General features: G+C 40.2%; 1 non-coding gene across 1 annotated transcript; it reads right to left on the bottom strand.

The window, feature by feature from the left end:
* Window positions 1–3,835: 3,835 nt before the first annotated feature.
* LOC117244335 lies at window positions 3,836–3,961 on the bottom strand. Its single transcript, XR_004497209.1, has one exon. It is a non-coding gene; the product is annotated as a U6atac minor spliceosomal RNA (small nuclear RNA).
* Between the last annotated feature and the right edge of the window lie 10,685 nt (window positions 3,962–14,646).

Below are 14,646 nucleotides of genomic sequence, written 5' to 3'. Positions count from 1 at the left end.
CATACTTGAAAAGTAAACACAGGGAGGAAGAGAATGTTTTTTTTCTTTTGACAACATTGGTTTACTATTTATAGCCTCCTGAAGTTCTTTACACTCTACACAATGTGAAATTATTGCCAATTATGCTGATGTTTTTAATCCACATTCTTAATGTTGATAATACTGTAATCTTTCAGGCACTCAATTGTTTTCACATTTTATCTTCCTCCCAGCTTGATAAGCAATGAATCCCTTTCCACACTTTCTTTACTTTTGGTCTTTCCCCTATACAGCATGTGCTCTAAACACAAATTTATCCTAGCTCTGCTTCTGCCTATTACATTTCTATTGTAGCCAGCTCTTGTCTTCCTTTTGCTTTACTCTCATCTGACTCTCGGAGGAAAATGGAAAGTCTTCCCACAGGTTTTCAAAGCAAAACCTGACAACTTTTCCCATTACTCCATATTCTGGTAGAATTCCATATTTCTGGTACTGAAATTAGGTTAGGGGACTACCATTACATAGTACTGGAACAATGAACAAACAAAATGCCACAGAAAGATAATACCAGTTTTTAATTTAAAAAAAAAACATTTTAGATGTTTTAGGAAGTTTTGCCACTTGCTTTTGAGAACTTGGAAAAGTTTCAGAAGGCTTTGTAAAAGAAAATTTTTCGACTTCCTCAGAAGTTTTCTCTCATCAGTGGCACGTTCTGCTCAGCCACAGCCCTGGTGCTGCCAGCCTGGCTGTTTGCAGTTACCTCCCCTGATGTTTCTGCTGGCACATGTGCCTGTCACAGGCTGTATCCATGTCCTTTACACCTTCTGCAGCTGCAGTCACAGCTCTGAGCAAGGAATTCACCTTTCAGTGGATTCAAAATCTGCCATTTTAATCAGTTCTTCCCAGACGTTGTATGCCTTTAATACAGTTTCATTTATAGCTACTGATAACTTTGATATATTTTAATCAAATGCTTTTTCCATTGTATTTTGATATTATTATCAGAGACTGAAGAATGCTGTTATCTCTGTTAATAGTGGATTTCTTCAACACCACTTTGGGCAATTTTAGCAGATCCTGGGACAGCATTTTGAAACTGTGGGGTCTCCTATATTAGATTATAAAAATTTAAAATTAAATCTTGCCAAAAATTCTAATTAAAAAAAAGTGTAAATGAATACAACTTTGTTTCTAGAGATGCACCATTTAAATGAGTGATTTTCCTCTCAGAAGCATAGAGCCTATTGTTTACTGCTTTGGAGAAATGGCATGTACCATATGTGGCAGGTAATACACAGAAGCATTTACCTTAACAGCAAAATCTCTTTTGAATAAGTTGCATACGTTTGTTTTTCTCTTTTGTCAGGACACCCTATTATATTTAGCCTTTGTTGAGCTTTGAAGAGAATGTGTCTAATTTCTGTCTCACAATACTTCCTAGCTCACTATAAATATTGTGTCATTCTTGAGCAGCATTGCGTACTGAATCTGTAATGTCTTACAAGGGAATTGTTTCAACTCAGTGAATAAATGAAAATCACTTGAGATTCATTCCAAACCTGATCTTTTTTCATCATTTAACTTGCTCAGTGTCTTGATTTTCTCTTTCATATACAGATATTTAATTATTTAATCCACAAAACCTTAAAAAAAAAAAAAAAAGGAAGGAAGGAAGGAAAGCTCCCCTTCACATTGCATCAAACATTTGTAAATATTGAATAAGTGGATAATAAAGCATGCTAGCCAAGACCATGATCATATGATGTGACAGTAATGTTTAATAAATCCTTTCAAGAAATGTTTGCTTCATTGTCTTTGATTGCTGTTGCTGACTGGTTACTTTCTTACTGTTTCTGAGAACAGAAAGTCCATGGGCAGCCACATTGCCTTCTGTATTATTTGAATTGATTTTTCCTTTTGTGCTGCTGCAGAAGATGGTGACTGTTTTCATTTTCCTACAGAAAAAAATTGCTAAGCATTTTTAACAGAAGGAAAGCATCTCTAATGCACTTCATGGGGTTTTTTTCACTCCATATAGGCAGGGAGCCCTGTGCGACTTCCAAGCTAACAGTGCCACGGTCTTTATCACCGGGAACAGATCTTCCAGACACTGGGCAGAGAGTCAGAAATTCAATACCAACTATGCCCATAATACCAAGACAGACCACCCCCATATTGATTAAGGTGTATGTCAGTGCACTTCATTGAGTTCTTAGGAAAGGCAGCTCTCTCCTCCCGCACCGTTGTCTTCTGTCCCCTTCTTGCTCAGAATATATGTGGCATTGGAATATTTCAGATCATTTTCCTAGTCTGGTTCAACACACACTGTTAAGAAGGATTGGAGGGCCTGGGGTACAAACTGTGCTTCAGTGTGCCTTTGAAACAGTTTGGTCGTGCTCTGCTCTTGAATCATGATAAACTGTAAAATGTCAGGTCAATCCTTAAAGAATTAGTAAATGAGAGAACAAGTGCTATATGCAGGAAGTGACCAAAGCTTCTGATGAAATATGAGGACAGAGATTGCTCATCTGTACAGTATATTGTGCTGCTTGTTTGTATGTTTATATATATAAAAAACAACCCAGATTTCTGAGAGTCAGCTTTAGAAAAAATGATGACTGAAGCAGAGAAAGCATTAGCTTTCTCATTAAATGCTAGTTACTGATAACATTTGACTGACCTATATACCTCTTAAACAAGAAAAAGGTATTTCTAGAGTGCCTAGGGAAATTAGCAGTGGCTAAATTTTCTTTAGATTTTAGAAATTGTGTTAATCATTTTATGCCTGCAAGTTTCATAATGTGGTTTGAGCTAGGCAGCTGCTGCTTACGCTGCTGGTCTCATGCAAGGCAGCAGAGTTGTTGCCTGAATGAGAGCTTCAGGATCCAGCCACAGCATAGCAGAATATTGATGAGCTATCTAGCATCCTGTTTGGTACACATGGAAAGGGAATAAACCCCCAAAAGATTTGAAATATTGAAAGAGCTCATGCTGTGGTACAGAGCCCAGCATGGAGAGAGAGGGAACCATAATCTGCATGGCCTTCCCACTGCTGCTGCACACCAAACTCCCATGTGCACTCCATAGAGAGACTTCAGAAGGGATGGATGGATGGATGGATGGATGGATGGATGGATGGATGGATGGATGGATGGATGGATGGATGGATGGATGGATGGATGGATGCAGAGTTTCTGTGCTCACCAGAAGCCCTTTTGGCAGCTTCCTTTTGCCTTCCTTCCCAGAGCACAGACTCAGAGCCAGGCAGGGGAGTGCAGGGCAATGGGGAACGGCTCTTTTTTCCACTGTGGGAAGGAAGGTTAAACCTGCAATATGGCAGGAAGGAATTTTACCATATCACATCTGAAACCTGAATTTTACCTTTATTGTGAAGAAACCCTGAGTCAGTTCCGGCTGCACACCTGACAGCAGCATTTACAGATCTTCTGTAACCTACAGTAAGGGGTTCTCTGCATTTATGTCTATACCTCAAGTGCTGGAATAGTCATGTTTATGCAGTTCTATAGTCCAAAACATTTTTGAACAACCACCAGTGAATTTGGACAGCCAGCAACTTTAAATATGAGCCTTTTGCCTTGTCACAGAATCACAGAATATTCTGAGATGGAAGAGACCCACAAGGATCATTGATTCCAACTCATGGCCCTTAACAGGACACTCCAAGAGTCACACCCTGTGTCTGAGGGCATTGTCCAAACTCTTCTTGAACTCTACCAGGACTGATGCTGTGATCACCTCCCTGGGGAGCCTGTTCCAGTGCCCAGCCACCCTCTGAGTGAAGAACCTTTCTCTGCTATCCAACCTAAACCTCCCCTGACACAGCTTCATGCTGTGGTTAAACATGGTTAGATGCCACCAAGTAGATGGCAGTGCCTTAACTGTATGAATTTTGTATAGGCCATAAGGGCCTCTTCCATCCTTTTCAAGGGGAGTGCTGATCTTCTCTCCTTTCATACAACACTCAAAAAAGGTCATAATTCAGAATGACCAAACATCCATAATTCATAGACACAATAATTCACAGACATCCAAGTGAATAAACCTCGTCCCACTTCAACCACCTACTTCAAACCTGCCACATGACTCCTTGAGGTTTGAATGGATGTGCACACATCCTATGCCTTCACTTCTGCAAACAAAAGTCCTACTGAAAGACACAGGGAAACCTGGATTGTGAAAAATGGCATATAATCAGTAGCAAGTAGCATCAGTCTGACTGATATGTGCTTACTGTCACGGCTCTTCCTGATCCTGAGGGTGCAGGAGACAAGTTCTGTTTCCAGCTATCTCTTGATGTCAGCCCAACACCCTTCAAATGCAGCACAAGGATTCACAGCAACACTATTAAACACACAGCAGAGGAAAAATTTGGAAGCAGCAGTATTTCCCTGTTAGATTCTTGTGTCTCAAATAATGAGATGCATGATGCCTGCCTCTTGCTGATAGCTGGGCTACTGCTTGCTTTTATAAGAAATGATTTGCTGATGAAAAGCCAATCAGCAAGATGCTGAATGTATTACTATGTAATTTCATGTGAAAAGAGATAAAAACAGCCTGTATCCTTGGATAATAACTAAATATTGATTTTCCAGTAGTTGTTTTAGCTTCGCCCAAATCATCATTTAGTAATGGAGACAGTTCAGCCTCTGGTTTAAATAGGATTTGCTGAAGTTTAAGTCCCTATTTCTCTTACACTGCAGTTTTAGGTAAGCAAATGGTTGGTAGATCTTTTTATCAGTGGGCACTAGGCAAAGGTATTCCAGACTCTCATTGTGAAGCTCATAAACTTTGTTTTTTGAGGGAGACAGCAAAAAATAATGACAAGGATTCAAATGCAAAGAAACCCAAGAAACATTAGTCCTTCATACAACATATATTTAAACCTTGAAATCCTTGGCCATGGAGTATTAAGTGCTTATGGTGTGTTAAGTGATTGAATAAGCATAAAAAGCAGGACCTGTTTGCTTGGCATTGAAATATAACAATTTAGTAGCATTCAAGGATTTATTTAATATAGATTATCATTGTGCAGTGTGTGTAGCTCTCCAGAAAACAGGATGTACTGGGAGGAGTTGTCATGATTTGCCTGCTCTGTCACTATTCTCTCCCCATCAATTATTCACAAATTCTGGCCTTCTGGGGTTAGACAGACCTTTGATTCAATCTTGTCTATTCATTCTGATGCTCTAAAAAATAAACTCCTACGTTCTGTAAGTAATTTTTCATTTGACCTTCTATATACTAAAGGTATAACCTCTGATATAGGAAAGACAATTAATGAAGAAAGAGCTTGTCTTGTTACCTTGCTTGTGTTCCAGCTTGTGAATAAAAATAAGTTACACTGAGTCCACATTCAGAGTTCACATTTCTGAGTCAGCTGTGAGGGAAACCAAATGAATTGGTGTATAGGGAACCAATAAAAAAATAATAGTGAAGCAGAGAATCTAGATTCATCTATCTCATATAAATCAATCAATCAATAAGTAAATTTAATTTTTTTTTTTTTAACTCTCTCAGCTGTTTCAAACTGAAATTGCAAATTTTTGTCTACCATGTTTTAAGGAGAGGCAGGATGCATTATTATTTGGCTTCTCATAACCTGTGAAATTGCTGCCTTCCACAGCAAGGAAGAAAATTATGAAAGAAAACTAAGTGTTCTTGTTAGCAGATACACTTAAAGTAAAATCCTAAAATGTTCCTTACTAATGAAAACCATCAAGAGCATTTTGCTACATTAAAATGTAAAAATTTTATTGGAATTAGGTATTTCTCATAAGAACAGACAAGAGGGTTTGGTTTTCCATAGCCATTTTATTACCTTGACAATCACCAGCTCAGTTAACTCTCTCTTCTGTTGCAGTAGAAGTACCTCAGGGCTGCCAAGACTTGAAGACCACAAAAATTAGTGTCTGCATATATAAGATTCTAAATTATCACAAAAACTCAACAACAATGTTGTGAAATCATAATACAACATGGAAACTAGTCCCCAGGATGATGCTTTTTATTACAGTAACTTTTGTGATGGATACCTTTCCAGCTTGTTCCCAAATCTGTCTGGAAAATGGCTTTAAATGGATGTCCAGCCGATCATGTAACGTCTCACAAAGAGAACCAAAAAAACATTAACCTTTGGGCATGAAGGATGTTTGTGATGATTCTGTGACTAGTCTGAATCAGACAGATGGAGCACTGTCATTCTTACGTGATGTCTCTCTGGAAGATCACAGGGTCACAGAATGGGAAAGGTTGGAAGGGACCACAGTGGGTCATCACCTCCCTGCTCAATTAGGGTCATCCCACAGCACACACCACAGGATTGCATCCAGACAGTTCTTGGGTATCTACAGTGAGGGAGACTCCACAAGCTCTCTGGGCATCCTGTTACAGTGCATGGTCACCTGCACGGTAAAGAAGTTCTTCCTCATTTTCAGGTAGAACTTCCTGTACATCAGGTTCTGCCCACTGCCTCCTGTCCTACTGCTTGGCATCACTGAGCAGAGCCTGGCTCCATCCTCTTGGCACCCTCCCTGCAGATACTGACAGACATTGATGAGATCCTTCTCAGTCTTCTCTTCTTGACACTGAACTGGCCTAGCTCCCTCAGTCCTTCCTCTCAAGAGAGATGCTCCAATCCCTTCATCATCTTTGTTCCCCTCTAATGGACTCACTCCATGTCTTTATTGTCTCCCTTGAACTGGACACAGCACTCCAGATGTGCCTCACCAGGGCTGAGCAGAGGGGCAGGATCATCTCCCTTTCCCTGCTGGCATTGCTCTTCCTAATGCACCCCAGGATACCACTGACCTTCCTGGCCACAAGGGCACATTGCTGGTCCCTTGTCCCCAGAGCTGCTTTCCAGCAGGTTGGCCCCCAGCTGTACTGGTGCAGGGGGCTATTCTTGCTCAGGTGCAGGATCTTGCCCAGGTGAAGGACCCTGCATGTATCCCGGTTGAACTTCAAATTGTTCTCTTCCCATCTCTCCACACTGTTGAGGTCCTTCTGAAGGGCTGCACAGCACTCATGGTGGTGATGAAATCCACCAGTTTTGAGGCAGAAGAGATGCCATCCTGGAAGAGATACTTTCCTCTCCTTTTTGGCACATTTAAATGCCAAGTCTTATTTTTATTTGTCTTATTTTTACAGGAATATGTGGTGTAAAACACACTCATTGGGCTAACTGCTGCTCCTCTGCACCATTACAGAACCAGAAAAATTTCAGGAGAATTAAGTGAAAGTACCATATTGCCCCAAATATGTGTGAGCACAAGCATTCACAAATCAACCAAGCTGCAGTTTTACAGAAAATAGTTACAACAAAAGGAAGAATTCAATTCCAGCAAATGTTCTGATCATGTCTGCACATGGAATAATGAAAGAAACCCAAACAATACAGTCTGTTCCTTACTAGGGTCAATGAACACTATTAAATTACAAAGAGAAGAATTCACATCTACAGGTGTTCTTTTCATGCTTTTTTGTTTACTTTTTCATCAGGTAAACTCTTACTGATCTTGTGCTGTTGTTGACTCATAGTCTGTATGCTTGTCTGAAAAAATATCAATGTCTCTATCCCACTTGAGCCTGCACCTCTTGCAGTTTCCACAGGATCTTATGGCTCTGTAGCTGGCTGCTTACTTTCTGCCAGTTCCAATGATAAAGAGCCCCAGGTCATGGAAAACAAGCAGCACTTTATGAACATCTTTGCTGCTGTTCTTTCTTTCAGGTAAAAAAATAAAAAAAGGCAAGATGAAAAAGCTTTACCTAACTTTGACTATTTTCTCTCTGTTTCTATGGGAACAAGAACAGATGAAGGAGCAACTGCCAGCCATCAGCTGGACTGCTGAAACTCAAGCAAGGTAACTGGCTGCTGATGAGGAGCTTCAGGCTTCATTTGGACTGAAGTCCACTGAGTTGCTAAATTTGAAATGGTTTCATCTTGCAGTGGGGAGAAACAGAACTGCATCAGGTTTAAAACCAGTGAAAATAGTTTTTTCCTGGGACTTCCTTGTGACTTCTAGGATAAACTCAGAATAAAATATTTGTTTTTAATAAAAGAAAGAACACAAAGACTAGGAAACCTTCTTGCTCAGGTGATTAAATGCCCTTGAACATTTTTTCAGTTTCCATATCAATACTTACAAAGTATGGAGATGAATAGATATCACCATTATCATAGATTGTCAACTCACTTAGCTGAGTGAAAACCTAACAGATACAGGGCTAAAAGGACTGGAAAAGACTGTTTTTATTACCCATCCCTGACCACAGCTCTACTCCCTGACTCTATTACTGTTTTACATACCTGTTCTTTTATAAAACAGAACCTCCTGGCTCTAAGACCTCAACTTCTCCTTTCTATCTCCATACAGTGTAATTTTGAGCTCTCTTGCAATAAAATCTCCCATCTTCTTGTTATCCCATTTTCCCATTTCCATTTCAATCTCCTACCCAAGAGCTCCCAACCATCAGTTACTCACCAGCCTTTCTTCCCCTGTGCCCACTGCTGCTGGCAACAGCTGTGACCACAGCCCTGACTGCTCTGACTTGCACTGCCCCTTTCTCCTGTGGTCTCCCTCCTGCCTCAGGAGGGGTTTCACATGGAGGACACAAGTTACATTCACCAATAATTCACCCAAACAAAGCTCTGAAGAGATAAAAGTAGGGCATATGAAAAAGTTTGTCATATTGCTAACGTAGTACATTGCTTTTTATTGCCTCTATCTGAAATTGAGCATGTGGAAGGGAGAGTTCTTCAGGCTGGTGCCACAATGGGATATATATGGTCTGAGTATTGCTATGTGCAGTGGAGCTACACTGACCTTATTTATGGGAGCTGAGAATCTGGTCACCAGCTTGCATGCCTACTGTTCTGTTTTTGCTGTGCTTTGGAAAACACAGAATGGAAATGTTTAGCTACGTTTTGTGACAGAAAAAAAAAAAGTGTGTAATACACATTTCTGCATGAAAAACACTTTTCCTTCTTTTCTAATGGTTCATTCCATCATTTACAGATATATTTGCCAACATCTGACTTTTTTCTCTCCTTTTTTTAGATATTGTTCCACCCAAATCAAGCATTGCTCAGGGGAAAAAAAATAGAAGAAGAAAAAGGATAGACAAGTCTCAGTGTTAGGCAACTAATAACTTTGTATTACAAACAGCAAATGACTGAGGGTAAAATAAGAAAAAACATCAGGCTTGTATTTAGTTTTTTCCATGAAAAATAATATTTTGGTCTGGTGTAATTTTACAGCATTCAGTAGAGCATGGACTTACAAACCAATCATGACCTCAAGTGGTATTCTGTTCATCTGAATAAAATATCTGCCAGCCTACATTAGGACTGAAGTACTCCTGAGTTGCTAGGTGCCACAGTGTTCAGATCCAGCAGGGTCTGCATTAAGTGTTTCCAAGATTATAAACAATGGAAACACATCTGTGCCTTAACAGCCTACATCTCCCTTTAACCAGTCCTGCAGTCACATTATAAAAATATAATAGGAACAGTGCCTAGGACCATACTTTTGAAATAAACTGTTTGAAAAATCAATTAAGCTGTGTGTGTTAATAGAAAATGAAAATCCAATTAGTTGTTTAACTCTAATAGGCAATTCTCCCTGTGTAGATTTTGTCATTCTCTAAAGCTGAATGCAGAAACTAGGCTGCATTTTTGTATTCTGGGTTGGCTTTCACCTCTTTCTATCTGAAAAGTTCTAGTAAGAAACTGAAATCTGCATCAGGCAAAGGTTCTTAGCAATCTGTGAGAGGATAAGACTCTAAATGTGGTTGTATATGACCTTCAGAAATAAAAAAAAACTGATAAAATCCAGTTTCAAATGATGAGGTAGGCAGGAAGGAAGGATGAGAGTTGTCTTGGTTACACAATCAAGCCACCAAAATTATTGCTGAATGTTAAAGCCTGACCTCCTGACAGCCAGGAGGGAAGCATCCAGCAGTGATCAGTGAAGTACCCCAGGAAATGGGGCAGACCAAAAACCTGGCTGCATGAGGGGCCTTCTCACCTTTCCAGGAGGGTTATTGTGGTGAGATTCTGAACAGGGGCTATAGACAAATTTGTCTCTAAAACATCTGTAGAGATACAGAAAGCAGCACCCATTTTTTCCGAGTAACACTGGCAAAGGCCACTCTACATTGACATCCTAAGGTGTAGGCTCCAGTGTAAGGAAAGAAGCGTGTCAAGATCTGCAAAGTACATCCTTTCCATTGGCTTTGCTGGATGTTAGTCTTTGGGAGGCCTGCAGATGGACAGAGCTCTCCAGGGCCTGATTGCTCACACTTGGTGCATCCTCATGGGCGAACCAGGACTTTACCAAGGACAGTGGACTGTCTGCAAGTTTTCCATCATGACAGTGCTCCAGCCTGTGTCTGAGAGGATGTATGCTTAATTAGGGCTGCCCATTATCCAGCTAAAATGAAGGCCTGCTACTTAGCCACCTTCAGTCAGAGTGGCAGGACAGGTCAAATTTCAGTCAGCTGCTGCCAAGGCTCCCATGCAGGTTATGTGAGATAAGGGCATATATATCTAAAGGCATGAAATGGTTTATGGGGAGATTTTCAAAGGAATAAAATGGAGTTGGAAGCATAAATTCAAAAGCATCTGTCACTGAAATTTGCTTTTCTCTATCTTTTAGCTCTTTTTGTAACAGAAAGTTGAGCAGTAAGCACATCAGCTGGCAGGAGTTCAGCTATAGACACCAAGAATCACAACGGTACAGAGATTAGAAGTGCACTTCAGTCTGTTTGTGCTGGGAAAAACAGTTTACCTCTTTAATCTGTTTTTCATCTCAGGAACTGTGATGCTGGTTAGGTGTAATTTCTGTAGAAAAAACATTAATGAAGTTTTTAATCTGAAATCACGAGCACAAAAGGAACAAAAAAAGTCATCAGTATTTATTCTGACCTTCCCCATTTTACCTGCACTTCTTTGATGAGTCAGAATTTCATTTGTTTCAAACAGGAAAGCTTGCTGTGATAGTGATGTAGTCCTATTTGCACTGTTGTCTCTTTCCCACTGTTTAAATGTCACTTGTTTAGGATTTCTGAAGACATAAGGCTGTAAACAGACCATGAAGGATTGTGACTTGCAGACCCCAAGAGGAAAACCTCTTCTGTAGCAAACTGGGTGGGAAGATGGGCAACCAAATGTGAAAGGGGAGGTATTCAAGGATGCTGTATAATTATGTCAGCATCACACACAAAGTGTATTTTGCTTGCCAAGATCCTACCCTTTCAGCAGCAGAGCCCACACTATGAACATCTGTTTCCAGCAGAAGGGACAAGCAACTTCCTGTGTAACAGGACAAAATAGGTAAGCAAAATGCCTTTTGGAGACAAAGTTCAGTATTTTTCAAGTCACATCAAGACTGCCTCATCCTGACATCTTGCCCTGTCAAACACCCACGCAGAACTTTGTTAATGCTAAATTAATGGGGTTTGCATAATCATTTGAAGTAGTTTGGGGTTTTACTCAGAAATCAAGGTTTAAGCATTATGCAGCCAAATACTCTAATTTCCTTCACAGCAGTACCAAGCTTTCTATATATATACAATCCCACAGAGAGAGAGGAAAATGTTCTGGTATCATTCGTATTATGTCTCAGAGAAGTTGCAAACTGAGCAACAAAAATGATGAATTGGATTTTTTTTATGGACTGGAATAGCTATATTCTACCATTGGAAAGCCAGAGAAGCTAGAAATTACTGTATCATACATATGCAACAGATGCATATGAGATTATGAAGTGTTCCAGGAGTTTGTCAGGAACAGCTAAATAAAAAACACACAGTCAGGTTAGAGGAAGTTGCTACTTGCTCTTATAGCCCAGGATAGAAGAAGAGATCAGGAGGGATACTGCACAGTAATTTATCAAGAATAAAACAACACACCACTGGGGTTTCCAGCTAACTTAAGAGTCAGAAAGATAGCTTCTCCTGAGGTTTAAAATCAGAATTCATAGCACAGGCACAAGTACTAAGGGGGAAAGGATGACAAATGGGATAGATAAATCAGAAAGCATACTTTCAGGGAATATTGCAAGCTTAGGCTTCTGAATAGCAATTATGGAGAGCATGATTTTTCATTTCAATTTATGTCCTGGTAATCAATTATACACTGAGCTGGATATAAACCTTTTTGCTGCCCCATTACAAGAAAACAAGCAAATAAAATAAGGATTCTGAATGCAAGGAGTTCTCTTCCTCTCTTTTCTCTACCTTTGATTAGTTATCGGAGATAACCCTGGAATTTAAACTTTGAAGAAAGCAATCTTGCTATTCTAAGTGAGACTGACTTTATTATAGATTAATCCTCTCATAATTTTTAGTTCTACTTGTCCTTGCAATCATTCCTCTGGCTTAATATGACTTGTGAGAGGTCTCAACACTGAAAACCATAATGTAACCCTAACACTAAATTTTAAGTTCTCACCTTCAGAAGCAGGAATTAATGTCAACTGTAAGAGGTTTCTTCATTCCTGCACATCATACTGGCCTGAACAAGTTCTGTGTGGCTCTGTGCAAGCATCTACCTCATGCTGTGGTGGCAGAGGAGAGGTTTGCTGCTGCACACACCCATCCCACCACAGCTGCATCCAGCTCTGTCTTAAAGCATTTATATTTTGCAAAACCACCCATCAGCCAGTGTTCTTGTCAGTACAAGAACATTAACACTTCTTATCTGTAAAATATTTTTCCCCATGGATCTCCTTGCCAGTTCAGCTCTGGTATGAGTAGTACAGCTGATGGAGGCACAGTGAAGAAATGTACTGCTGAAGTGTCAGTCTACCACCACTCACTTCATGTAATAATGTGAAGTGGCCATAAGCTTTTGGTGCCTCAGGCTACACCAGTGCTCGAGAGAGTGGGAGGTATGAGGACAAATTTTAATCAGGGCTAAGGATGAGCTCCCAGAGGGTAGCTGCCACGGCCACCTTGTCACCACTCAGTGCCCCCAGTCTCCCTGTGACAGTGCACATCTTCCACGTGCTCAGTCCAAGGGTGCCCGTGAAACGCCTTCTGTCAGCTCTCTTTGAGAGCTCCTCTGGAAGAGAAGCAGCAGAACTGGAGAGGCAGCAGACATGTGGCACTTGCACAGTTACACTCTAAGGAGTTGTTTACTTTAGAGTGTAATCTGGATGAAGCACCGCCAGATACAACCTGCGTTGTCCTCACAACGGCAGAAACTGAGATTTGAAGCAGTGAAAAACTGAAAAATATTTCCCCAGCTCGACTCCTGGGAGAAATCCTCAGAATCCACTGGGAAAGGGTGTCTGAGCCTCAGCTCCAGCCCTCAGGCTTGGTTTGGTGAGGAACGGTAGCCATGCTCTGCTGAGATGGGCTTGCCCCAAACCAGAGTGCAATGAGAGCAGGGCTAGCTGTTTCACCAGCTTGGTTATCTTAATAAAATTAAAAAATTTATCCATTAATTAATAAGCTAATAATTTGATTAATCAATTAATAATTTAATAATTAATAATTATTACATTAATAAATTAGTAAGTCACAGTACTGCCAACAAACTTTAAAATCCACTTGGCTACAAATAACTGATTTTGAAGGATGCTAATAAATAGGAGCATTGTCCTAAATTTCTCTTTTTCTATGCAAACTTGAAAGGATTGAAATAGTTTGACGCAATAAATGTGTAAGCACGGATTCTGCTGTTGAAGATATCATGTATAGTAGAGTTAGTGGATTATGAGGGTTGTGAAGTGTGCAAATAAAAGTCTGTTTCATATAAACTCCAGTTGTGCAAATTCAGCTGCAGGTCCAAGAGGCAAACTACAGCCCTTTTTCTCCTACGCAGATCAGCAAAACCAAAATTATAATCATGTTTTCAAGCTAAACTGTGCCTCCATCCATCAGATATGTAATTTCACCATCTTTACATTTTAGAGTTTGAAGCTCTCCTCCTTCCACAGGAGCTCAGTGAACGCTGAGAGGGAAAAGATTTTAATGCAAGCACCAACTTTTCATACATCCCATCTGAAATGAGCTTATGAGGACCTTGTATGCATTATTCATCTCATACCCTGGCTGGAATTAATAACACATCCAGTGCTTCTGATACCTTATCAGTACAGAGCTGTTCAGCTGTATTGCATTTAGGTGAAGTAATGTACACATCCAGGTGTACTTGCTTGAGAACATGATGTGAGTCTTAAGGCTCAAACAATCACGGGAATTTCTTCTCAGAGTTCCTCAGTTTCCCTAGGCAACGCTGTCCCTCGTACATCTGTCTTCATTTGGCCTGGTTTCATTTCTACACGTTTCTCTTGCTGCCCAGACTAAAGGAAGAACGAAAGTCTATAAATCAATGACATCTTCACTAGCCTCGTTCTTGCTCTCTCTTTCTTCCTTTCTTCTTCAAGCAGCAGCTCATCCTGTGACTTTCTTATTTCTCCAGCTTTACCAGCTTCAGAGCTCTTCACTACACTTGCACTAATTTCCTTTTAAAATGACAGCCAATTGAAAATATGAAAATCACTACTGATTGCATAAATAAGCATTTGTACTGCAATACACAGGCCTTTAGCAAAACCAACCTTGCATGGATTTACATACATCTCATAGCTTTTCAGGGCAAAGAACCTGTAATTTGGCACAAAGTAGTTCCCCTATTGT

The sequence above is a fragment of the Parus major genome, chromosome 4 (assembly GCF_001522545.3).
Source record: "Parus major isolate Abel chromosome 4, Parus_major1.1, whole genome shotgun sequence".
Taxonomy (NCBI): domain Eukaryota; kingdom Metazoa; phylum Chordata; class Aves; order Passeriformes; family Paridae; genus Parus; species Parus major.
The sequence above is the reverse complement of the archived record's forward strand: the minus strand, read 5'-3'. Positions and strand labels throughout refer to the sequence as shown.